We start from the raw sequence: 26,869 nt of genomic DNA, 5'->3' as shown, positions 1-26,869 counted from the left end.
TTCATTTTAGTGGTTCTAGTTATACCGACCCCCGCAAGCGCGGAGTCCACCGAGATTTGAAACCCGGGGGCTGCACGGCGTTCTCTGCAGCATGTATATTAACCAGCCGTGCTGTCTTGCATCTATACTTTTGGGGTGTATTTCTTGGTAAAATCCGGCCAGATTACTGATTATTTTGGAGGTCGTAGAGACCAATGATGTGGTTACCCCACTGAGTGTAGTGACACGGTTATCAGTTAATTTAAGAGTAGTGTCTAGTTTAGCATGCCTACAGGCACATTTGCACATTGAGAATTGCGTCTTTTTTCATGGATTTCACCAATTCTACTCAGATATTACTAATAAGTGGCCATTCAATCGTCTCGTTTGTGACACTGGCTTCCATGGGCTGTAACATTTTTTTCTTTAAAGTTTTGGTGCTGTCCTGGAGCACGCCATGGGCTCGTGAGCTCGTGCCCCCAAGCGTCAATCAAGTATTGTCCATTCGCGTTGGCAGTTCCTCCTGAGGTGACTGAACCGCCATGGCCAACTTCCTCCCTCGCGCGGTCGCACTTCCTGCCACCCTTGCTCTAATGTTCTTCCGGCCATTGTCCTTTTCCCAGTAGCTCGGTGTTCTAATCTGTGGCGGGGCCCCAGGAGACCCCACTCCTGAACTCGGCCGCGCCTCGCCGTGGCTCCCCGGTGATAACCCCTCGCTGGCGCCTCCGTTCTGTCACATCGGCAGTTGCTATGGAGGGAGGATACAGGGTATGTTTTGGTACACCGGACCTCACGTGCACCAACTTGCCGCCGGAGACGCTTTCTGGAGTCGGACATGTTTAGGGTGACCAGAATGCAGCGGGTGACGACTTCCAGTCGTGTGGCCTTCTCATTAGAAATCATTATTCGTTTGTACAGTTTGTTAGATTGAGACAAGACTACAACTTCCAGAATCCATCGTTGTGTAAGTAAAAGCAATGATTACAGCTGGTAAAGTGGCGTTTTAGTGAGCCAGTGAATGAAAATGGTGTTCAGCTGGGTCTTCCATGACGTGCAGTGCTTTAAATGGGAACAAATAAGTGCAGGTACTCATTAAATTGAGTTGGGGCGTGGCTAGTGGGCGGGGTTAGAGGCGGGGTCAATCAATCAGGGGTGAGACATGATGATAGAAACACTTCTATTGAGTTTTCATTTTGCCCTTGCATTGCCTTTGACCATACATGCCAACATTTCAGCAGAGCAAAGTGGGAGATTTAAAAAAAAAAAAAATCGGGAGAATGGGGCCTTGAATCGGGTTACTGTCATGTTAGGGCTTTGGAAGTGCGCCGCTGCAGGTTCGGACACTTGAAAGACAAATGCACGGTTTTTCCTTACCTTTCAGAAGCATGGAGCGCAATGGCAGGCAGAGAGAGGGTGATGCAAGTCTTCTGCACTGGCAGGTTGCTGGCAGTGCATATACCAACCTCCTGCATTCCACCCCCCGCCCCCCCCATGGCAGCCTGGGCTGAAACAGCTTCCCAGGCACCCACACAGCCACCCCCCCCCCCCCCAGTACTTCACAGCTCTTTAAAAGACCATTCGCTTGTTAATGAGGCTTTGTTGGTTTGTCACACCTTCTAGAGCCCCTGCATCGCCCTGACTATTGCTGGAAGAATTAGCACGTTACACAATACTCCGCTGAAAGCCCCGAGGAATCGGGTTTTTGCTTGCAGGAATCGGGAGGCGGGAGACTAGCCTTCAAATCGGTAGTCTCCCGCCTGAATCGGGAGGGTTGGCATGTTTGCCTTTGACAGTTGTCTCAAACTTTCCATATGTGCAGATTATCAGGTACATATACTAATCATGGGTGGTGTGAAGTACTTCTGGGAGCAATTCAAGGAGCATCTAAACCCTGAATGCAGCCAAGCCACCAACAGTACTATTAGCCCTTCCAGGCTAAGAATCAATGTGCACCAGGACGAGAGAGACTGGCATAGCATCATTAATAAGAAGTATTAAACGCATTTCTTTTCAAATACCTCCTGGGTGTCCCAATTCTCTTCCTCTCTGATTTAGTTTCTCTCTCACACACAAACATACACACAACCAGGCAAACGCACACAAACAAGCAGACAAATACTCTCTATCAATCTTCACATCTCTAATCTCGCGATCCCTCCCCCACTCACTTCTCTCCCATTTGTATTGCTTTCTCTTGCTGCCCCACTCTCTCTACCCCTAAAGTATCCTATAATCCTCTACTATCACTCTTTCTATTTCTAATCTGCCATCTCCGTGCCTCTGTTACTCTTTCCATAGCCGTCTCGATCTCTTCCCCATCTCGGTCTGCACTTACCCCTTCTGTCTCCTATTTTTTCCCGCTTTAAACTCTCCTCTGTCCCTTCTATCTCTGCCCCCTCACTCTTTACCTTCTTTCACCCCATTCTCCTTCCTCTTCCTTCGGCAGAAGGCCCCAAGGCCGGAGAGCTTGCAGTGGCAGACAGTAAGCAGGGTCGTGAGCATGTGCAGAGTCCAGTAGGGCAGAGGTCAGGGAAAGAACAAAACTGGCCTCCGATGGGCAGGTCAGTACATCTCCTCCCACCTCACCTGGGCTCCAGGCAGGCCGCGTAGGCCATCACCACCACCTCATCCCTGTCAATGTCCCAGCAGGTGGACAAGGGGGGGGGGGGGGTGGAATTGCAGGAGCAAGTGAGTCAGACCTCAGTGGGATGCCAAGCGTTTAATGGCATGGTCACATATGCAGGCTCTCTTCCCTCCCACCCATTCACTGTGCCCCTGGCAGCCGATGTCCAATCCACTAACAAGACGACCCAGCATGGAGGCCCGACAGGGGGCGGCTGAGGACAATCAGAGCTTCGGGAGCAGAGGCCCACTTACCTCTGCGACAGGCCTCCAGCAGGCGCCAAAACAGCCAACATGCTGCCAAATAAACCGGGCACAGCTGGCCCTCAGGCATCGGCCCAGTGCCCATCTGATCAATCCAAGTACCGGTACTCTCCTTGGCACTAGAAAAGTGCCGGTACTCAGCTTGATAAAAACAAGGAGTGCCGGTACTCCGTACCTGTGAGTACTGGCCCATTTAAAGCACTGATGAAGTGATCTGATCTTGCTCAGATCTCTGCCTCCCTACATGCTGTCTTTTAATGGGCCTGTTTATCTGTTCTTTCCTTACGTCGCCTGGTGCTATGTGGTCCTCTAGGAAACAATGTCACAATATTTCTTAACAAGCATTGGAAAAGCCAATAGGTATTGCCTAAGGAGGCGCTATTGGCTTTGCCAATGTGTTTTAAACCATGCTGTACAACAGTGTGGCTGCTGTACAGCATGGCTAAAAGTTTTTTTTAAAGTTTTCATTGGATTTCCTCAAACAAATAACAAAATGTTACAGTACAGTGTTACACTGCAGTATATGCACATCACAGTACAGTACGCAGTATAATATTATGCCAACATGAGTACATATATACAGGTTTTACAGTCTGGTAGTATATGGTGGATGGCCCCTCCAAGGCAATTGATAGGGTAAGAGAGTAACCATTTTGATCGAGACAATTTTGTAGCAAATAGTTGTTGTCGATCTCTAAGGAGCACGTTGTGCAGTGCATCCGTGAGTAGGAGAACTACACAACCTTGAAGCTACCAAGGAGCATTCCGTGGCAACAGCATCGTCTTCTGCCTTTGCACTGGAGATAGTATCTGAGTCAGTAGTCTGAGCCAGATAGGATCTCAGGAGTCTCCAGTTGTACCTTGGTCTGGAAGTCGGGGCTGTAGGTCTGCAAAGACTTCACTGTGGGTATTACACTGTACTAGATCTCTGAACCATTCCTGTTTCTGGGATACTTTTACTCCACATCGCAATTTGTTGTTTCACCAAAAGTAAAGCTATTGCTGTGCATCTACACGCTCTTTTTGGTATCTGCTTTACAAAGCCTACGAGGTTAGTCAGTGTAAGATCTAACTGTAAAGCAACCATGTCTGCAAGCATTTCCTCTGCATGGCTAAACTTTAGTGGTGTAGAGTAGAGGGGGTAGAGTAGGAGTGGCGAAGAGTGGAGTAGAGCAGAGTAGAGTGTCACAAAGTGGATTGGAATGGCATGGAGTGCCATGGACTGGAGTGAAGTGTCGCAGAGTGGAGTAGAGTGGAGGGACGAAGAGTGGAGTAAATGTCATAGAGTGGAATGTCATACAGTGGAGGCATCGAGTGGCATAGAGTGGAGTAAAGAAGAGTGTCAGAGTAGAGGGTGTAGAGTGCAGTAAAGTCTCATAGAGTGGAATAGCGTAGAGTGCAGTGACATAGAGTGCAGTGGAGTGGTGTAGAATGGGATGGCGTAGTGTAGAGTGAAGTAAAGTGTCAATGAGTGGATTGGCATATGGTAGAGTGGTGTAGAGTGGAGTAAAGTGACATGGAGTGTCATAGAGTGGCATTGAGTGTTGTAGAGTGGAGCATCATAGAGTGAAGTGGGGTGGAGTGGAGTGTCATAGAGTGGAGAAGAGTGGCCTGGAGTGAAGTTGCATAGACTGGAGTGGAGTATGGTGGAGTTGAGTGTCATGTCATAGAGCAGAGTGTCGTAGAGTGGAGTGGCATAGAGTGGAGTGGCGTAGCGTGGACTGGCTTAGAGTGGAATTTGCATGGTGTGTTAGCTCACTGCCATTACAGACAGAGCATTTTGATTTGAAATGACCATTACATTTGCACATACAGTTTTACTGGCAAAACTATACAGTGCACAAAGGATAATGTGTGGAAATGGCATCACCTAGTGAACTGATTTGTTTTGATCGTATTAATTGATTGATTGATTTATACTTTATTCGATAACAAGGTATCATAAAAGTAGTTACAATACAACATGAATAAAAACCACAGGAATTAGTAAAAACATATAGAAGTATACGTTTAGAAGTTTCATAAAAATGATAAAAGAGGGAAATTAAATAAAACAGAGAGGTAAGCGGATGTAGGCAAGGGATACATATCCAATAATAGAAAGTTGTTTCATATAGAAGGCATGAGAAGACAAAATGGGAGTCTAAGCGATGCTTGCTTCAACCAGCTTAGATCGTAATTGCCATGCTTTCCCAAGATATTTAGCTACCCTACAAATTACCAACATGGATGTGGTATCCGTTGTTAGGATACGGAGGGCCACTGATGACTGCCTGGTTCCCAGATTACTACAAACTGGGGTTAAGCAGCGTTTCCTAGGTGCCCTGTATGCCTTACAGGCAAACAGGAAGTGCCCCAGTGACTCAGTAGGATTGGAACAACCCGGGCAAGCTGCAAGATTAGGTTTAACATTTTTCCAGTTGGTTGTAAAAACATTAAGGGGTAGTGTGCCAAACCTCATTTTGAGGAACAAAGCTCTATCCCTTGATGAAGAGATGAAATCTAGAAACGGTTCCAGCTTCGGTACTGGCTTGCGGGTCATAAATGCGTCAGTTAAAGTGCCCAGCTTAGGATTTGTCAGAGTCATTCCCTCTACGCTTGACCAGTATAATTTCTTAATAATATCTTTTTGCGGGGGCTGCTGCAAGAACCATTCTTCTTTTAGTCCTAGCTTAATTACCATATCCCTCAAATTTTTCAACCATGGGATCGGCCTGGAACCATTTAAAGCAATGAGTTCGTCGAGGACTGCTGCATAATTACTCAGTTCTGGGGTCCTCCTAAGCCGGACCCAAAATAAAACGGGGCGGAGACCAACAATGTCTTTGATGGAACGACGTCCCAAGTCATAAAGTAACGGCTTAATAGGGGTGGAGACTGGAAGACCCACTAATTCTCTCATAAATTTGTGTTCTACAGAGACTAAATCAGCAACTCTTTCCGATCCCCACAGTTCAGACCCGTAGGTAGCAGCAGACAATGCCTTACCCTCATATACTAATAAAGCAGGACTAATGGGCTTGGTAGAGGATAAACGATGATCTCTGAGGATAGCTCCTGTCACTCTCTTTAAATTTAGAGACATTTTGACAATGTGGGAATCCCATTTCATTTTAGAGTTTATCCTGACCCCCAAATAGTCAAAGGCATCCACTTCTTCTAATGGGGTTCCGTTTAGTGCGACAGTGATTTTCTTATGTTTTTTATTTCTGGATAATACCATCAATTTGGTCTTAGCGGTATTGATGGTAAGTCCACGATTGTCGCAAAAGGCACTGAACCTATCAAGCAGTTTCTGAAGACCCATAGGAGTTTTAGACATGAGGAGTGTATCGTCTGCAAAGAGGAGGGTAGGTGTTTTTTCCCCCGCCAGGGCAGGGGCATCCGCTGGGTCCTCCCTCAAATGGTCTACCACCCCATTAATAAAGAGGGAGAACAATGTCGGAGCCATCACACATCCCTGGCGAACTCCCCTCTGAACAGGAATACGGTCGGTCAATTGGCCTTCACTCCCCCATCTAATTCTTGCATATGTACCATCGTGCAGTCTTTTAATAAACTCCAAAAGGTATCGTGGTAGCCCCATTTCATATAGGACCTGCCAAAGTTTGGCCCGGGGAACGAGATCGAATGCAGTTTTGAGGTCGATAAAGGCCAGGTATAAAGATCCCCCGCCAATAAGGACGGTCTTCCAGTATCGTATTAATATATTTGTTTCCACCACACTTCAGAGTAATAAAAACATGTGCTTCATTTTTGCTTTCCGAATTCTGATATATTCTGAAATATTTGCACTGTTCATATGAAGTCATTTAAATTTTGTTGGGTTCTACGAAAAAACGTTTTCATTCCCACTATCTAGCAAGATTGTCACATAAATCCTCTCACTTTGAAGTCCGAGAAAGAAAAGTAAACACCAAGCTTCCTCGGAAGACAGAGCCTGACATTTAACCTCTGTCTTTGAAGGCATAAGAACAAAATGTAAAGGCTTGTTGACAGAAAGGGAACACATCTGGAAGAATACAAAGCGCGATGGTGAACGAGCTATGCTCCATGGGAGGGACGAAGATGGTCTGGACAGCCTAAAATAAATACAGCCAGCAAATAGAAAATGTGATTTACAAACCACAAAGCCAATGGTAAGCAACGGGCAGGATGAATTTCCAGGGAAGCTTTCAGAATGTGCACAAAAAGTCTTTTCACAACAGCAGCGTAAGCCATATGCAGAACCATGGAGAGATATTGCCCATTCGTGGGAGGCACGTCATGTACTGGGCCAGGACCCTCAGGGCGACGGGTCTGGGACTGAAGAGTAGATAGGCACATATAGGCTGCCCCAAATGCTTTGCCCCACTCGCTCTGTTCTGTGGACAGATCTGCCCCCCCTTACATTGTCGATACTTCGCTCCTTTTCACAGTCGAAACACATAGACTCCTGGCAGTTATTGTTTTTTTAGACGTTTTGGTTAAGTTTTCTTTCATGTTAAGCGAGCACAGCAAATCTTCTGGATTGGGGGTATGCTCTTTCTCTCTTCTGTTTGTTCCTTCAACAATTACATCATATGGCCTATTGCACTCGAGAGGGCCAGTGAGGCTGCCCTTACTCAGCAGCCTGTGGGATCCACTAGAAGTCCTGCTTGGCTGGTTACTATATTCTGTGCCTGAGTCTGTGTTCACACTCTAGATTTGCTGTAGGAAATGAGTGAACATATATTGTACGGAGAGTTGGACTGGTAAGGTAAATGTCTATGTGTATTGTTGATGGATATGGCCATAGATCGCACAACCTTTGAAAGTCACTCACCGAGACACTTAGGAGGGCGGCACTCCGTCCCTAGGGAGAAGAAAAAGAAAACACCTTTGCATTCTATTGTACTTCTATGTGCATATGTATGGTGGCTACTCCTTTATGACAAAAATGTATTTGTATAAATGGTATCCGCTAACATGTTTTCAAAAAATTAATAAACATATTTTCAACAACAAAAAAGTATTTTAACAACCAGACATCTGTGCAGTCTGGTAGGCTTCGACCTAAAAAGGCACTAAACATCATAAAAGATGGGGGACTGGGGAAGATAACGTGATTTCTTCATTTTACCTGATAGTCGTTTAAGCATGCATGCCTGCAGACCCGATTCAGGTGGGAGACTCCAGAATGTTTAAAGTCACAAATGGTTTTACATTAGCTGTAACCCGCCTAAAATAGCCACTGCTACAATATAACTCAATGGGGAGAATATATTCTCCAGATTTTTATTTAAAAATCTGCCACTTGCCCTTTGTAAAATGTTGGCAAGTGTGTTTAAGATCTCAACATCTCCACTTCTCCGTCCCAGTATTCATGTAATTAGGGTATGTGCCCATTGACTGCTTACTGCTATCCACTTCCCAGAATAGGGATTACCCATACTATCTCCTCACAGCACTGCCAGTTCTTTTATGTGTACCCTTGTTGCTTTCTGATGGCTGATGGGAAGTTTGCTGGGGCAACTCCCTTAATTATTGGCGATGCGGGGACCCCTCTATTGAGTAACATTTAAAAACATGGCACAAGTCGGGGGTACACGCGGGTGGACGGCGTCCACCCACTATTTTCACAGGTCCACCCTGTCAAGAAGTGGGGCCCCACTGAAAATTATGCTGAATTCGTCCCGGTGTAATTTGCAAACACCAGGACACATTCAGCAGCGCCTGCACCTTGTTGTCTACTATCGTTACGCAACAACATGCAGGTGGGGAGGGGACTTTCTTAGTTCAGACTCGTACTGGGCCCATAGAAAAGGCCGAATCTAAGGGGTCATCAGGCCTCATTTTGTTCGAGTCTCTTGGCTGGGAGCAGTCAGGAGCCTCACACCTGATGCAAATGAAGCTGAGAGGAAACAAAGGCTCACACCTTGTTAGCACTTCACACATACTTTAAAGAGGCAGCTTTTCACTTTGTTTAGGAGATATGCATGTGCTGTAAGAATGTCAGATGTGTTGGTCTTTCCCAGTATTTACATAAAATAAATAACATTTATATAGTGCTTACTACCCCTGAGGAGGCGCTGTAATAATTTAAATATGATATCACTATTTTTTCTTGTAAAGCACTATGGGTAGAGGAGGTTTACGATGACAAAGGGCAACATTGTTTTATGTTTAGCTTACACAAGTGTGAATATTCTGCAGAAATCAGGAGGGTTTATCTCTATACTCGGAATGTGCTCCAATGTACTCATGATAGACATATTAAACATATATGTGAGGGCTTAAAATCTGATGTCACTTCTGATGATGCCACTTCCTGTGATGTCATGTGACTTGATGTCGCTTGCATACTGATTAACTAGGTTAGTCCCCCCACTTCTTTTTTTAGGACTTGTTCCCTGTTTATAAAGGTATGAAGTCTTCTTTTTAGGTCGAGCTTGCTCGACTTTTAGTAAGGGGGTTTTCAAAGTGCTACCAGAGGCTTTTGCTGGCCTCAAGCTTGCGTGCACGTGGGCGTGCATGCACACAGCCGCCGTGTGGGTTTCTGTCAAGGCTCATTAAGCCTTGCATGCCTCTCTCCTTCTTGCTTGCTCTTCAATTCCCTCCCCCTCCCCCACCACAGATCGCGTCACTCTGCTGGCCTCCACTCCCCCCCCCCCCGCCTCTCTACTGCATTACTAAGCAATCCTGGGCGGAGCAAACTGTTAAATTAAATGCACCAAGGCACCATGCACAACAACAGTGGCACTATAGAGCGGAGTCAGTAATTGTGCAGCTTCTCTTCTCTCCCACTCTTAACCCCCCCTTTCCTCCCCCCCTTTTCTTTCATGTTGGCACATCTGTTTAACGCACTACTGAAACATGTGCTATGTTCCTCATCTCTGCAGGCTTCAAAGCGCTAGCTTCTTCAGGCTGCCGATCGGCATAAGCAGATGGCCCTTCTCCATAAGGAATATTCAGACTGCAAGGATGGCAGAGGAAAGATTTTCATCTTTTGGTAAGCATTGATTTGCCCAAAGCGAGATTAGTGCACCTGCATTCACCAATGTGCACTAAGGCACCGTGCACAACAACAGTGGCACTATAGAGCGGAGTCAGTAATTGTGCAGCTGATGTAACTTCCTGTAACACAATGCAGCAGATTGCACCGTCTCTCTTTCTCTTTCCCCTAGCAGCCTCTTCTCTCCCACTCTTAACCCCCCCCCTCTTTCCAGGGGCTTAATTTTAACAGGTGTCTAACGGAACGCTTATTATGAAAAAGTATGTAAACATGCAATTTTGCGTCAAAAACATATATCCTGCGATAGTGCGGGTAAGCCGTCTGTTTCAAAGAGCAATAAAGCAGTCACATTGTGAAACAAGCATTTACAATGCAATGGTCTCGGCATTGGTAAAGTTAGAGCTATTGGCATTGCTCATGACATTATTTTTGTTTATGTTTTTGTTTTTAAAACATGTAAAGAAACGGCATTGTCATGAGCAATGCCAATAGCTCTAACTTAACCAATGCCGAGACCAAACAAAACAACTCAATAGTCCACTCGTATAGGGTCGTTTTGCCCATCCTTAATATGGCTACGCGACGCGACATGCAAAGATGCAGATGAACATGCGCGCAGAAAACTCAATGTGAACTTTGCCTGTACCTGCCCCAAAAAACGGGCACATTATAGCAAGAACGACAGCCATCTTGTAAGCCTCGTCCAGAGAGGCCGGGCAATCAAAAGCACTTTGACGAGAAACGAGTGTGAATCTGAGAGGCATGTCGCAAATAATTTTTAAACACTCCATGTCTAACTTTGATCATCCTCACGAGTGTTAATCATTTCACAATTTTTAAAGAATATAAATACAAAAAATGTTCGTTTGGCCTGGTAGAATGCCATATGTTTGGAGCACTTCCAACTTGTAATTCAAGATGCTGTAATTGATGGGAGAGTCATTAAGAAACACGTCACTATCCCAAGATGGTAGGCCCCGTTACATTGAAAGGACTGCGTGACACAAAAACTGTCCTTTTGTTTCTGTGGCCATGGAAACGAGATTTATTCTTATATATATATGTCAGGATTTGCTTTTAGCGTGTTAGCAGCCGTCGTCAGTTGGCTCGGTATCTCCGTCTCTTTCCACTGGTACTTCGGACGCTTCGTACTTTCGGTTGCTGAACCTCAATTGGGAAACGACCGTTGAGTTCTCGCGAGGCAGCCAGTTCTCGCGGGAACTCGCGCACTCTCCTCAGTGTGCAACCCCGCATGTGGGCGTCGTTTGTAACCAGGAGGAATCACGGGGAGGTGTCTATGTTTTCAGAAAAGGGCCACCATCTCAGTCTGTGCTGTCAGTTTTCCGGTGCCTTAGGAGCCGGTGGCGGGCGAGATCTACTTCCGGTAAGGATGGCGGAGGAAGGCAATAGGCTGCCGGGCGAGCTGGGCCTAAACAGCAAGACCGGAGACACCACGCAGGAGCCAGCGTGGGAGTACGAAGGAGATCAGGTGAGGGAGCAACGCCGGGACACCACCGCCTTTCTCCGAGGCACAGCAGAAAATGCCTCGGAGAAACGCCACGTCCTTTTCGGATTTGGGGGCGTGTTTTGCTGTTGTCTCCTCCCTGAGACTTCTCGCAAAAAACACGCCCCCCGATCCGAAAAGGACGGGGCTTCAACGGAGTGACTGGACCTCTTCTCCAGTGGCTGGCCAGCATTTAAGAGGCCAGCCAATGGAGAACAGGAGAGAAGAGGGGCGGGTGCAAGCCCCTCTTCTCAAAGTCACTCAAACTCATTAAATCTCGGAGCGAGACTGCGCAAGCGCAGCCTTTCGCAGCCGAGACCGAAAAAGCATGCAAGTATGGCACTGCCAAACCAGGAAAAATTTGATACAACACAACCTTGTGTTACTTACACATAAACAATGTTTAATCACTCAAAAAGATAAGCACTTTCAAAAACAGACACATGGAAAAATCTAATTATCTCCCCAAAAAGGCAGACAGTTGGGTGGAATGTACACCTCATCAAGCTAAAGGAAGAGGTGGTCTGGGTGACATAAGGAGTGAAAGCTCAGAGAATGGGAGACTGCAAACGAAAGAATAAGGAGGAGAAAGGAAAAGGAGGGTAAATACCCAGACAAAATGGTTAAGAAGAGACATAACAAATACTATTAGAAAACTGATCATTTCATAAAACCTACTGTTTTAAACTAGAAAATAGAGGTAATCCTGAAAAGTCACATGTAAGACCAAAACACTTGCTGGGTTGCTGTCAATCCACTGGTCTGTATATATTCTGGGTTGGTCAACTTTTCGGGTCTAGAGACCCAACAAAAGAGCACCTAAAAGTGATAATATTCTGCCTTGTGAGAAAATAAAGATGCAATATTCCGTAAACAGACAATCCGTAACAAAGGACAATGGCAAGGTTAGGGAGTGGTTTGATAAAAATAGTAGGACATCTGACCAACTGTGCATTTCTATAAATTAAACGTAAATTCACCCAAAACATTTTTGAGGTACAGGAGTTTTTGCACAACACAAGTAACTATAAATGTGCACTCTCAAAAATTGGAAAATCATTTAGTTTTGATTTCTGTACCTCTTTGAAAGAAATATGGACACGGGGCCCCAAAATCATACTTGATTTTCAAAATACTGAAACATGCACTACAGGGCTGCGACCCCAAGGGCGCAAAGCAACTTTACTTTCTATAACATGCTGTTGATAAGCCACATCTAGTGCTTAGAAAGCCCGTGCATGGTAAGAGGTACATGCTTTTTAGAGTTGCATTAATTTTAACATTCATCCTTGCAATTGCGTTTTGGACATATCACATTGGTAATAGTTAACACACGAAAAAGAAGATGACTTCTAGCATCTCAAAGGAACATATCAGGGACGTCCATACACAAGAACGAAACTAACTTCATTAAGAAATCCAAACCATAAAGTTGAAGGATAGTAGAAAAATATGCGGCTACAAAACGCATGCGCGAAATTACCGAATTGATGCACAAAAATCCATGCACTGATGTGATGTGTAATCTTCGGAATAAACGGGAGTCAAAATGGCCATCTATTTACAAGACGGTTTGTTTAAAACTAAATTCGGCATACTCTGTTTTTTTTCCCATTAACAAATTGGTGTGTGACCACAGCATCTAGAGCTACCCAACTGTTGGTGTTAAAACTTTCACGCAAAAACATTTTAAGGTGTACCAATGGAACATATGTTTCCAAGCGATCTGGTAACTAGCCTTTCAAACAAATGACAAAATGTAGCATGGCAGGTGGCTTTCTACGTAATGGGCGGGGTAAAAAAATAAGACTAACAATCAACAAACATGTAGTTTGTCATCGGATTCTAGATATACCAGTTGACAGCGCACAAAAACACAAAGGCACATGAACATGAAACCATACATATAAGAGCAGTTTAAAACAATATTAGTGATGGGTAAAGCGTTAATCATATTTAGTTGTAAATGTTGTCAATGCAGTTTGCTCCTATGAACTTAGTCGCATGATATAATAAGTAGAAAGTGCATCGACAAATAGGAAGAATGATTACGATAAGTCAACACAAATAGTGATATAAGGAACCGTCTATTAAATGTGTGCTTGCTTTTCAGAGCCCTTTTAAGCTCTAAAACAAAAACCATAATCCAAACATTTTTGAATAAGGGTTTGAACACCTGTTATTTAATAGAACTTAAATTAGGCCGCCACTAGGAAAACGATTAAGATTATTTGTCTCACCCTCTAGGACCGCTGGACATGCGTCAAACTGTGCTTCTTTGCCTGTCATAGAAGAGGACCCAGATTCTCAAAGACGTTCCCCACCAGTCAGATTTCCCATGCAGGGTTCAAGGGATATACTTGGGTGCCGTCCCTTCAAACACCATGCACTCTCTCACGTTTGTTTTCCGAGTAAAGGATGGGCAAGGTAGTACAATATAATGTCGCTGCCAATACATAAAGGTGAAAAGAGCAAGGTACAAAACCGTACCCCAAACATCACCTCTGAAGGAAAGAGACAACCACCTTTGTGTGACCAGCGACTGGCTTTTGAAGGAAACTACAATTTTAAAATAATGGGTAGACACCTACCGATTTATGGTGGAAGAGGCCTTCCCCGGTGGGCAAAAGAAAGGTTCCACATAGAGGAAGATGGAATAACAGGACACCCCCACACTAAATAAGGAAGGGAATCGATCCCCCAACGGGAAATGGAAAGACTCTCTCATACCGGAGAGGCAGGGGGGGCTGCCTCGATCAAGTTAGGAAATATGCCTCCACTGCACTCCTCTTTCTATTGGAAGAGGAGGAAAATGAAAACCCAACATCTAAGGGAAGAAAAATAACTCCTCAGCAGAAGAAGGGAAGGCCCAGACTGGACAAGAACACCCCACTGGATGAGTAGAGAGGACAATCCACACTGTAGTGGGAGTGGGGCTAAGATCCCTGACTTGGAGACGGATTCAGTAGCTGTAAGAGAGAAGGCCGTCAACCTCCAACCGGGCAAAAGCATGCGTCACTAATGTCCAGCTCCTAACAGACGCAACCGACTGCGATCATAGGACCTGAGTGGTAGCTGTTGTCTGAGCCACTGACTCACCATCAGCTCGATAGTCTTGTCCTCGATCACAGACTCCGACTCCATCTTGTCCAGGCTGTGCTTCCTCCTTCCCAGCTTCAGACGGAAGCGCAGAGACCTCGGCGGCGGCTGGGCCCGCGGAGCTCCGCCCTGCGTGACGAGCCACTCACGTGACCAAGTAGCCGCCACCGCCCGGAAAGCTGGAGGCAGTCAGAACAGCCCTCGGTTTGCCGCATTGGTAAACAGTCGAATGCATGAGCGTGCTGAATACGGCAGACGGGTTTACGGCAGACGGGTTTACGGCGGCCATCTTTGAATGGGAGTATGTTGGATTTTGTGAGATAGTAATTCTGTTTAGAGATGACTTAATGGAGCCAGGTGCCTGCTTACGCAGGGGGGAAACCTCCCAACTTTCGAATGCACGATGCTATTTTTTATTCATTACGAAGCATATTGAATTAAATCAAAGGAAAATGTAAGAGCGGGAGATAATGTGGTGTAATGGCCAGAGTTGCCGACTTTGTAACGGAGGAATCGGGTTCGAGTTTTAGCGTGGGCTCAAAATCCTATGATTCTGGGCAAAGCACTTAATTTTCCTACCTACAAAAATGTGTTGTGTAACGGAGCTCTTGTAACGAGCTCAAATACTTTCGGGTTGAGTTCGCGCTATATAACGGTAAAAACGAAAAGGAGACAAAAATACAGGGTTTTTTTTGCAAATCCCGAAGTCTTATAAGGCCTCACGGGGAGGTGTCTATGTTTTCAGAAAAGGGCCACCATCTCAGTCTGTGCTGTCTGTTTTCCGGTGCCTTAGGAGCCGGTGGCGGGCGAGATCTACTTCCGGTAAGGATGGCGGAGGAAGGCAATAGGCTGCCGGGCGAGCTGGGCCTAAACAGCAAGACCGGAGACACCACGCAGGAGCCAGCGTGGGAGTACGAAGGAGATCAGGTGAGGGAGCAACGCCGGGACACCACCGCCTTTCTCCGAGGCACGGCAGAAAATGCCTCGGAGAAAGGGAGTGTCCTTTTCGGATTGGGGGCGTGTTTTGCTGTTGTCTCCTCCCTGAGACTTCTCGCAAAAAACATGCCCCCCGATTCGAAAAGGACGGGGCAGGATTAGAGTGACGGGACCTCTTCTCCAATGGCTGGCCAGCATTTACTAGGCCAGCCAATAGAGAACAGGGAAGAAGAGGGGCGGGTTCAAGCCCCTCTTCACCCAAGTCATTATGTCTCGCGAGCGAGACTGCACAAGCGCAGCCATCGCTAGCCGAGACCTAAAAAGGTATCACAGCTTACAGCTTTGGGGAGGGCATGCACTGATTTTTCTGGAAGCATGCAACTTCTGCCCAATCAAAACATGTACTACGACCCCGACGTGGGCCGAGCCAATGCCCCTCTCTTGGTAGTTATCTCAGTCAGGCGACAGCTGCCTGTCAAGCCAGACCATAAAAATAAAAGCGGCTAATAACCACCAAAAGGGGTTGAGAAGTATCTTGTAGGGTTCTATTGTGTTTTTGGAAGAGAAATATTTACAGTAATGGCAGGGCTTTAAGTGGGATGAAAAAACGGGGTGGGGAGGGGGGTGTCTCCCAAAGGGGCGTGACCAACATAATTAAGGGCGTCGCTTATACACTTTAAACTAGAAATCTGTGCTGCTTAGCAACTGGTATTTTGCTGCTTGTCATTGCATGCAGATCTACAAGACAACAAGTAACATTACACCTACAACAAACAGTATTGTTGAGTTTGTTAATGGTTGTTGATTGCATAAGATAAATAAGCAACAAATATGGCTTCGTTGTATATACCATTGAAAATTGTTTATTTCTTGTGGGCGAAGTTGCGGCGTAAGAATAGAGTTGCCGACCTTGGAGCTGGCGTGATTCTGGACAATCCCCGTGCCTACTAAAAATAACATGATCGTTGTCTTTGTGCAATTTAACTGGTGCTAATGTAAGACGCTCCAATATATTCGGGTAAAGTTCACGCAGTATAGAATTAAAAAAAAAGTTATATTAAAAACCGTTAAAAAATGTTTCCCACCCCGAGGGTGAGGGCATAAAGTAAACGGGGAGCTCTTAGCAACTGCTTTTTAAAACAGCACCGGCAGGACCCAGCCCACTTAAAGGCCCCTGTAACAGTGGTATACATACGCATTAGCGGTGAAGGCACATGACACCGGTGACCAAGCAACAATTTCCAAATATCTGACTTCCGGATGTGGCTTCATGTGCCTACCGACCTGCCGCCGGGACTTTCCGTGCAGCATGTGCTAGACGAGACCTTGACCCAGAGCGGGGCAGGGTTTGGGGAGGGACTTGTGCAATGACAGGAGGCGGCAACAAAGAGCCAGATATCTGCTCGCGCGGGTAGAGGGAGGCTATACTGCAGATGGGTACGGAGCCCCGAGACCAGAGTGAGGCGGAGGATGGCAGCGCAGCACGTGAGTGCTTCCGCGTTCCACGCTGCCTGTTTAAGGGGGCGTGCAGTGTGCTCATCAGCCCCGTGCGTGTAAAGCTGCCTTTGAAGGAGCGTAGCACATGGCCGTAAAGCTTAGCTAGCAGCACACCAGTGTTGCTGTATTGTGTGCCCTTTGTTGTTACTAGAGCCCGGGGGGAGGGGGTGCGGGGTTAGTGGTAGTCACGTGCAGCAGGCGGGAGGCAGCTTGTGACGTGAGACGGGCACTCCTGGCTATGGCGTAACGGAGGAGGCGGGAGGGCGCCTCAGTGTAAACACGCTCTCTGCTCCCGTTTCCAGCTCATCGGGACACAGTGCTGTTCCGTGATCCACCACTGCCCTCGTAAGAAAGCTTCCTGCGTGGCTGGGCGAGGACGACCATGTTCTGCTGCCATAATAGCAGGCTTCCCAGTCGTGCTGAGCATACGCGACCCTCGTAGCTGTCATCTTCCTCTTGACAGCATTACAATAAGCAGGTTTATTTGTCCAACTAACTGTATCTGGCACGAAGGAGATCAGGTGAGGGAGCAACGCCGGGACACCACCGCCTTTCTCCGAGGCACAGCAGAAAATGCCTCGGAGAAAGGGAGTGTCCTTTTTGGATTGGGGGGCGTGTTTTGCTGTTGTCTCCTCCCTGAGACTTCTCGCAAAAAACACGCCCCCCGATCCGAAAAGGACGGGGCTTCAACGGAGTGACTGGACCTCTTCTCCAGTGGCTGGCCAGCATTTAAGAGGCCAGCCAATGGAGAACAGGAGAGAAGAGGGGCGGGTGCAAGCCCCTCTTCTCAAAGTCACTCAAACTCATTAAATCTCGGAGCGAGACTGCGCAAGCGGAGCCTTTCGCAGCCGAGACCTAAAAAGCGCAGTTTTCACTGGTTTCACATTACCGATACTTGAGGGCTCCCAACATGCACCCGTATAGGGCCAGCTCCATGCCCCAAGACATGTAATGAGCTCTCAATATGCTCAAAGTGCACACTCGCCCGTTAAGTAACTGTGCAGATGGAAAGTATTAGTGGAACTGGTGAATCTACGGCTAAGTCAAACATAGTCTAGAACACATGGCCTTTCAACTCGAGGCCGCTCCACACCTCTACCCCTTTCTGCCCTCCTGCACTCTGTCCCGTGCTGCGATTGCCCCTGTATATTCTTCCTCTTTCAATTTGTCTTTTGCTCGCCCCTCCCCCACTGTATTCTTTCGTGGCTTCGCGTTCCTTCTATTTGCGTCACTCTTTGTTCATGTTCTGACCCCTCTCTACCTCCCTCTTGTTTTCCTCAGCCCGCTCTTCCCCTCTTTTTTCTTGCCTCCGCCGTTCTTTTTCTCTCCAGCAGTCTATTGCCTCCTGTCACACCCCCGTCCTCCTCTTCATATGCCTTCCTTCTCTCACGCTTTTCTTCCCCCTTCTTCCATCTCTCCTGCTCTCTTCCCTAGCTGCCTCTTCTCTCCCACTCTTAACCCCCCCCCCCCGTTTCCAGGAGCTTAATTTTAACAGGTGTCTAACAGAACGCTTATTATTAAAAAGAATGTAAACAAGCAATTTTACATCTAAAACATATATCATGCGATAGTGTTTCAAAGAGCAATAAAGCAGTAACATTCTGTAAACTGCATAGAATTAAAAATATTTCCTCCCAAATCATAAACATTTTCTAATTAAAGAATTGCCTTTACAAAAGCTGCAGCCTTTGCTTAAACTAGCATCCTGTTACTAATGAATTTACAGCTTCCGTTGCTAGTTTACCGCTGTCCTCCCTTGGGATGTCTTTACAGCCACCTGTTTGCTCCTGGACAAATGCCCTAGTCTCCAGACTTGTAACAACAACAGATAAGGCTGTAGAATGGCTCCAGGGCGTACTCTGCTTAGTTTTACCACAAACCCCCCTCACCTCCCCCCCAACTCGCCTTAGGCTATTTCTAGGCAGTCAGACGAGGTGTTTGTAACCAAAGCCTCGTCTCCTATGTGCGTTTATAATGCATATGTGTTGTTTGGGTTCACGGTGGGTAGCGCTGCAGTCATTGACTCTTCCCCAGCCCTAGCCATTCACTGGCTTTTATAGCGCACCGTTATATTACGGTTATGGTGGGCTAAAATACAGGCCCCTTCACCAAAACTAAACACACGTTTCTTGTAATCCGTCTGTTTCAAAGTGCCAGAAAACTGTAAAATTTTGTAAACCACATGGGATTTTAAATATTTCCTTACAATTTATAAAGGTTCTCCGAGAAAAAACTTGCCTTTAAAAACGCTTCCGTTGTTTATTATTGGCTTATTTTACTTTTTGAAAAAATATTCACCTTACTAAAGCAAACAAAAGTCCCAGCACTCCTGGCTGCGCCACTAGACCCAAGGGACTTAATTTAAACTGGTGTTTACCGGAACGCTGTGCAGCAAAAAGCATTTACACATGCCATATACCATGCGATAGGGCGGTTTATGAATGGGCTTATGAAACTCAAAGTTTTTTATCTGTTTGTAATGTGCATTGTTCTCTCCCAGCCCTACCCTTTTCTGTCTTCTTTCATGTATAAACAACAGGAATTAGGGGGGTCAAAGGGAAAAAGTTTATAGACCAGCAAGATGAAGTTTCCCCATATACTAAGTAAACACAGAGGTCATCTCGGGTCTAAGAAGGTAGTGAACACAAACGACCAAGGCAGGTGAATTGAATCCCCACAGGGATAATCCCGAAAGAGGACTGGAGCACTCACTCACCAAGAGGTGACATGCTTCATCATCGGGTTCGTTCCTCCAGTGGAAAAACCTAGTTCCAAAGGGGGCTACAACCCCCTCACTAAGAGGGAGGAGTCTAGGGATTTTGTTCAGCGAGGATGAGGCTGTATGTACAAGGAGTAGTGTTCCTTATACTGTGAGTGAGGTAAAAGAGAGCAGTGCTAGATAATCAGTGGTGAGAAAACTAGTGGTGAGAAAACTAGTGGTGAAGTTAAAACTGGCTAGTGAATACCAAAAAAGGCTTAACTGTGTAGGTTTCACTGTCAGGATTAAAAAAGTGCAAAAGGTAGAGTAGTGGAGATTCGACACTACTGCCCGGTTTGTCTTCTTTCATGCACAGTCCTGTTGTAACTATCTCACTCTCTCACTCACTAACTCACTCCAACTCTCTCTCTCTCACTTACTAACTAACTCACTATCTCAAGCTCTATCTCACTAAGTCTCTCACTCTCTATCTCACTAACTCTATCTAACTAACTCACTCACTAAATAACTATATGGCTCTCTTACACTAAGTCTCTCACTAACTGACTCTCTTTGAACACTAATTATAACTCTCTCTCTCTCTCTCACACACTCTCTCTCTCAAAACTAACTCTCTAAATCACTCTCTCTCTCATGGACTCTCTAACTATCTCTCTCTCACTAAATAACTCTCTCACCAAACTAACTCTATAAGTCTCTCTCTCTCTCACTAACTCTCGCTCTCACTAACTCACTCTCTCTCTCACTCACTAACTCTCTCACTAACTAAATAACTAACTCTTATTAACTAACTCACTAGCTATCTCACTAACTGTTACACACGTACTATTTCCAAAGCTTCAACCTCCTGTTATTTATGCCCCCATAACAAAAAAAACCATAACAAGCAATCATTAGCACAAGCATAAACAAGTTGCCAGCATTCAAACAACAAATTAAATCAACACATTATTTAGAGGTAATACTTTTTTAATATGGTCTTTCACTTGTACGTAATGCTTTCTATTATATATAAATTAACAAACATGCATACAACTTCTTTATTATAACTTTGCAGCATCAGGCAAACAAATATACAGCACACCTTAAACATAGGCAAAGTCAATATCACTGGCTAAACACTTATAAGGTCCCAAAGGCGAGACCCATTGGCTATGCCAATGCTTGTTATTCTTTTACACGCTTCACGCTGAGTTGGGTTAAAGCGTTCTGTGTTGTATTGCGAGGAAGGCGTCTATCGCTGTGTGACGCTGTTGATAACTTTCTCAGTGGCACCTTCCCCCACGGTTGTAGTTCGCACCACTTGGGAGCCACGCTCTTCTTGTCACCTCCCTCTTCTTCCTGCAGCTCTGGTCCGTGCTGCTGAAGAGGTGAAAGGACGGAGGCCTGCACTCAAAGGGGGCCTTAAGGGGCTGGCGGGTTAGACCATGCCAAGTCCCAGTAATGTGGTGGGTCGCAAAAGGGACAAAAAACAACACAGCAAACAAGCATTGGCATAGCCAATAGGTCTCGCCTTCGGGATCTTATACGTTTTTTGTTATGTTTTATATTATTGCCAATAGGCAAGACCTATTGGATATGCCAATGCTTGTTTTTATAAACAATAGTCTGGTGAGACGGATAAAGCGGTCTCAAAAGTCAGGCCTAAAAACAGCAATAAAAGGAAGGTGTGTATGAATTTGTTTTCCTTTTTCAAAAGGGATTGAAGAGAAGCAGAGAGGAGGTAGCTGAAGCAGAAATAAAGGAGGAGGAGGGGGACACAGAATAAAAAAATAATAGGAGGGTTTTGGGTGTTTCCCTATTTTATTTTTTATTTTTTTTTGGATAACATTTTATTGATTTTATCAGTTGCACATACAGGGTCATATTTGAATCAGCAGCAGCATATAACACTTTTTCTGAGTAACATATAATGAATTACAGTCCTTGGTTCAACACTTCCTTAAGTTCTTTCCGTCGCATTGCCAGATCCACCAGTGGGGATGTACATAGGGACCCTCTGTACCTATTCCACGCTTTCCATTGGTGTTTCCCTATTTAAGTGAACGTGAGAAATAATTAATTCTGGCTTGATGGCAGAAGGATATCCAGCATTCTTAACAAATAATCAAAAAAGAAATAACACCATACTATATTATGCCAGGTCCTCCATCAGAAGCTTTTTAGACCAAATAGTCTCTCATGCATTCCAGTGAAAGCACTTTGTAGAAGGTGAAATAATACATCAGACAGCCAATCGCATCAGCTCAAAGAGTAATATTTCTGTGGGTGGAGCTAAAGCCTACTCTACGTATATTTAAAAGAATTTGCAACAATATGGTCAGCAGATGGCTAAGCAATTGAGCAAGACCTACAAAAATAAATAAACATATATCTGCATTTATTCTCAGGCTCTCTAACATCCAAGTTTCAATTTCTACACTACTACTACAAGAAGTAGGGATTTTGTTATCTGATACATCCTGTACCTTTCAGCATTTACTATGTACTATTTCGGGTGTGCCATCGGGGGACATGAGCGCACTTACAGTACCAAAATAACATGTTAAACAGACAATATTTTAAAGGAGAAAGACTCATGTCTGCCTGATAACATGTGGAGGGAACCCTGAGGAGACTGCCGTCCTGGGTGGAATAGTGAAGGCAGAGTTGGTGACACATAGGAGGAAGTGGTTGTGTGTGAGCACAGAGTGGAGAGTAGGCCTAGGCAGGAAAGGCCGTGATATACAGGGAATGTTAGAAGGCGACCTCAGAGGGGCCCGGAGGGGGCCCTGACTGCCCTGAGACCCACCCTCGAAGTATCGTAGCCGGGCACTGGCGGGAGACTCCTCAGGGGAGGAACCTCGCTTCTAGGATCGTACACTCTGCACCACACGACAGAGAGACACCACACGAGGAGTTCTTAAGAGCAAATCTTTATCAGATCGAGTGGTAGGATCTTTATGATCAGCAAGGCAAAATATATACAAGTAGAGCGCGGGCTCACAAGGTCTTGGAGGGGGGTTAGGAGGTAGCAGGACAGTCTTTGGTGTTAGGAATCAAAATGCAGGAGCGTACCCGGCGCACAGCTCACAATCCTCGAGCTGGGGGATACGCTTGTCGTCGTGGGGTCCGGCGGGACCACGAGAGTCTGTGGGAGCTGCGAGTCACTCAGCAGGGCTCAAGCACAAGTTCGGAGGTCTTACGATCTTCAGGGAGCCGCGAGTCACTCAACAGGGCTCAAGCACAAGTTCGGAGGTCTTAACGATCTTCAGGGAGCCGCGAGTCACTCAGCAGGGCTCAGCACAAGTTCGGAGGTCTTACGATCTTCAGGGAGCCGCGAGTCACTCAGCAGGGCTCAGGTGTTTCCAAGGCAAATCTGCTGGACAGTCCCAGAGCACCCCTTGTTATAGGGCGACTCCTCTTTGATGTCCGGAGTCTGTGCAGGCAGGGGTCTGGTCCCCTGGGGGTCGCTTGTTGGGGTTTCCTGCCATTGTCCTTTTGATCCTTCCAGGGCCGGGTCGGGAGGAGTCCCAGACACCCAGCAGGCGTGGAGCCAGCCCTCGGGGAGGCCGGCAGGTCGATCGAAACCCACCTTCCCAGGGAAGCGCAGAGGTGTGATAGAAACTGCTCCTCCCTCTCTCATCCCCGGGGGAGCGCGATGTTCTCCAGCTGGAGTGGCGCCTCTAGGCCAGGGTCGCGCTGGGGCTGGGCGGCCATCTTGTTGCATGAAGGGGGCACGCGGGCCCGGTGTGGCCGAAAGGAGGAAGGCCACGGACGGGAAGTCCGGGTTGGGTGCGTGTGAGTTCTGGTGGGAAGAATCGGCTAGGCCGTGGGTTTGGGGGCTGGTGTGAGGTGCAGGGGTCAGGTCTAGCTATGTTACGAGGGCCGGGTCTAACACGCATCCCCCCCAGCTGAAAGCCGGAGAGAACTACCCATCCTCTTGGGGGTTCTCTTCGCTGAGGCGGAAGAACCGGGAGAGGCCATCGGCGTTGGCGTGGTCAGTCCCAGGGCGGTGTTCCACGGTGAAATCCATCCCCTGGAGGGAGATTGACCACCGCAGTAGCTTGGGGTTTTCTCCTCGCATCTGCATGAGCCATCGCAAGGGGCGATGGTCGGTCTGGACCTTGAAATGGGTGCCGAACAGGTAAGGGCGTAGTTTCTTGAGGGCCCAGACTACGGCGAACGCCTCGCGCTCGATGGTGCTCCATCTCTGTTCCCTGGGCAATAGCCTTCGGCTGAGGAAGGCTACGGGCTGGTCGAGGCCTTGGTCATTTACCTGGGAGAGGACTGCCCCGATGCCATGCTCGGAGGCATCCGTTTGTACTACAAACTCTTTGGAGTAGTCGGGGGCCTGGAGGACGGGGGCAGTACACATGGCTGCTTTCAGGGCCTCGAACGCCTCTTGGCAGGCAGGGGACCACTGTACCTTCTTGGGCTGCTTTTTGGACGTGAGTCCCGTGAGGGGACCGACCAGGCTGCCGTAATTCCGTATGAATCTCCGGTAGTAGCCCGTGAGGCCCAGAAAGGCTCGGACCTCCGTTTGGGTCGTGGGGGGTTCCCAGGCTAGGATGGCGTCGATTTTGGGCTGTAGGGGGGCGACCTGCCCGCTTCCGACCTGGTGCCCCAGGTAGGTTACCGAACCTTGCCCAATCTGGCACTTGCTGGCTTTCACGGTGAGGCCTGCCTGGTGCAGGGCGGTCAGCACCCTCCGGAGGTGCTGGAGGTGCTCACTCCATTCGGAGCTAAAAACTGCGATATCGTCGAGATATGCCGCACTGAATTTTTCCAGCCCGGCCAGGACTCTATTTACCAGTCGCTGGAAGGTGGCCGGTGCATTTTTCATCCCGAAGGGCATCACGCGAAAGCGATAGTGCCCATCCGGGGTGGAGAAGGCGGACCGCTCCTTGGCTCCCTCTGTGAGCGCAATTTGCCAGTAGCCGCAGGTGAGGTCGAAGGTGCTGAGGAACCGAGCAGCCCGAGCCGGTCAATGAGCTCGTCGGCTCGGGGAATGGGGTGGGCATCGGCTCGGGTGACTTCATTGAGTCCCCGGTAGTCCACGCAGAAGCGGAGTTCCGGTGCGACCCCGGGGGCAGCTGCTTTTGGGACCAGGACCACGGGGCTGGCCCAGGGGCTGTCTGAGGGTTCGATCACGCCTAGGGTCAACATTTTCGAGACTTCGGCTTGGATACAGGACCGGACCCGATCAGGGACCCGGTAGGCCCGGTGTCTTACTGGTGGGCTGTCCCCGGTATCCACATCGTGGACACACCAGTCGGTGACCTTAGGGACCAGGGAGAAGAGGTCCGGAAACTGCCCTAGGAGCTGGCGGCAATCTTCACGTTGCTGGGGAGTGAGAGACGGGGAAAGGTTCACTCCCTCTACGGAGCCGTCCTTCTCTTTGGTGCACAGGAGATCAGGGAGAGGATCTGACTCCTCCTCGGACCCGTCATCAGTGGCCAGTAGGAGGCTCAGCTCCGTCCGCACAAAGTGGGGCTTGAGGCGGTTCACGTGGAGGACCCGGAGGGGGTCCCGGGGGGACTGGACGTCCACCAAGTACGTGACCTGGCTCTTCCGCTCAACCACTTTGAAGGGCCCGGTCCATTTATCCTGAAGGGCGCAGGGTTTCACGGGGGCCATGACCCATACCTGCTGGCTCGGCTGAAACTCGCCCAGAGTGGCGTTCTGGTCGTACCAGCGCTTCATTTCCTCCTGACTCGCCTCCAGGTTGGCCTCGGCCATCTCCCGGAACCTCCTAGTCTGATTTCGGAGTGTCAGGACGTAACGGAACACATCTCGGGGGGGGCCTCGGGGCGCCGCCTCCCAGCCTTCCTTGACCAGGCTGAGGGGCCCCCTGACGGGGTGCCCGTAGAGCAACTCAAAGGGGCTGAACCCCAAGGATTTCTGGGGAACTTCTCGGTATGCGAATAGGAGGCAGGGGAGCAGGATGTCCCACTTACGCCGGAGGGGCTCCTCCAGGCCCGCGATCATCCCCTTCAGAGTCTGGTTGAACCGCTCTACCAGGCCATTTCCTTGGGGGTGGTACGGGGTGGTGAACTTATAGGACACCCCGCATTGTTGCCATAAGGACTTCATGTATCGGGAGATAAAGTTGGTACCGCGATCGCTCACGACCTCGCGGGGAAAAACCATGCGGGAGAAGATTCCCATCAACGCCTGGCCAACCACGGGGGCTGTGACGGTGCGCAGGGGGATGGCCTCAGGGTAACGGGTGGCATGGTCCACCAGGACGAGGATGAACCGGTGCCCTTGGGAAGTTGGGGGGTCCAGAGGTCCTACAATGTCGATCCCGACCCGCTCAAAAGGGGTACTGACGACAGGGAAGGGTTGGAGGGGAGCCTTGCGCTTTCCTCTGCTCTTCCCACTGGCCTGGCACGTGGGGCAGGACTTGCAGTGGGCTTCTACATCTGCTTTCATTCTGAGCCAGTAGAAGTGAGTCACGAGGCGACTGTACGTTTTGTCCTGGCCCAAGTGGCCTGCGAGGGGGACGTCGTGGGCCAAACCCAGGAGGAGGTTTCTGAAGCGTAGGGGTATCACCAGCACCCGGCCGGACCCTAGCTCCACCGACTTCTGTTCGCTGTACAAAAGGTCATTCTCCCAATACACCCGGTGCGTCCCCGTCTGGTCGCCGGCGGCCTGGGCCTCTGCCTGTTGCCGGGGCACGACCAGGGAAGGACAGGTAGCCTGCTCTCGGCAGAACTCCTCTCGGGAGGGGCCCCCTTCGTGGTGCCACTGGGCTACTTCGGGCAGATCGCCTAATTCGGTGACTTGGGGGGAGTCGGAAGGCGGGGGTTCGTCACTGGCGATCGACTCTTCTGGTGGGGGAATGTGGGGACCCTCGGCCGGGACCATCCTATCTTCAGGGGTCGGGGCGTCGTCGACTTCCCTCAGGGGGGTCAGTCGAGCCGCCATGGATCGAGTGGTGGCGCACACCCACTCAGGGAGGCCCATCATCCCTAGGTGGGTCTTGCGCTCGACTTGTCTCCAGGGGGAACTTTCCAGGTCGTTCCCCAGGAGACAGTCGACGGGCTGGGAGGTTCTTACCGCGACCTTCAGTTTACCGACCACCCCTCCCCACTCAAAGGGCTACCTTACATAGGCTTTCTGTGTTGTCGGCTGAAATGACAGGGCAAAATACGTTGGGGAGGACCTGGTCCTCGTGGACTAAATGGCTGAGGACACCGGTGATGCTGGCCCCGGTGTCACGGAGGGCTTCTACTTGGTGGCCATTGATCGTTACGAGCTGCCCATATTTCTTTGTGTTAGGGGGCAGGAG

At 48.2% G+C, this 26,869-nt stretch overlaps 1 long non-coding RNA gene across 1 annotated transcript in view; it reads left to right on the top strand.

The window, feature by feature from the left end:
* The first annotated feature begins 507 nt into the window (after nt 1–507).
* The window catches only part of LOC146833268 (uncharacterized), a 207,585-nt gene continuing 181,223 nt past the window's right edge, over nt 508–26,869 (top strand). Inside the window, exons 1-2 of the long non-coding RNA XR_014960215.1 lie at nt 508–943; nt 9,726–9,835. This is a non-coding gene — a long non-coding RNA (uncharacterized LOC146833268). The remainder of the gene's footprint in view (nt 944–9,725; nt 9,836–26,869) is intronic.

This window comes from Triturus cristatus, chromosome 4_2, assembly GCF_964204655.1.
Source record: "Triturus cristatus chromosome 4_2, aTriCri1.1, whole genome shotgun sequence".
Lineage (NCBI taxonomy): Eukaryota > Metazoa > Chordata > Amphibia > Caudata > Salamandridae > Triturus > Triturus cristatus.
This window is presented reverse-complemented; position numbering and strand designations above follow the sequence as displayed.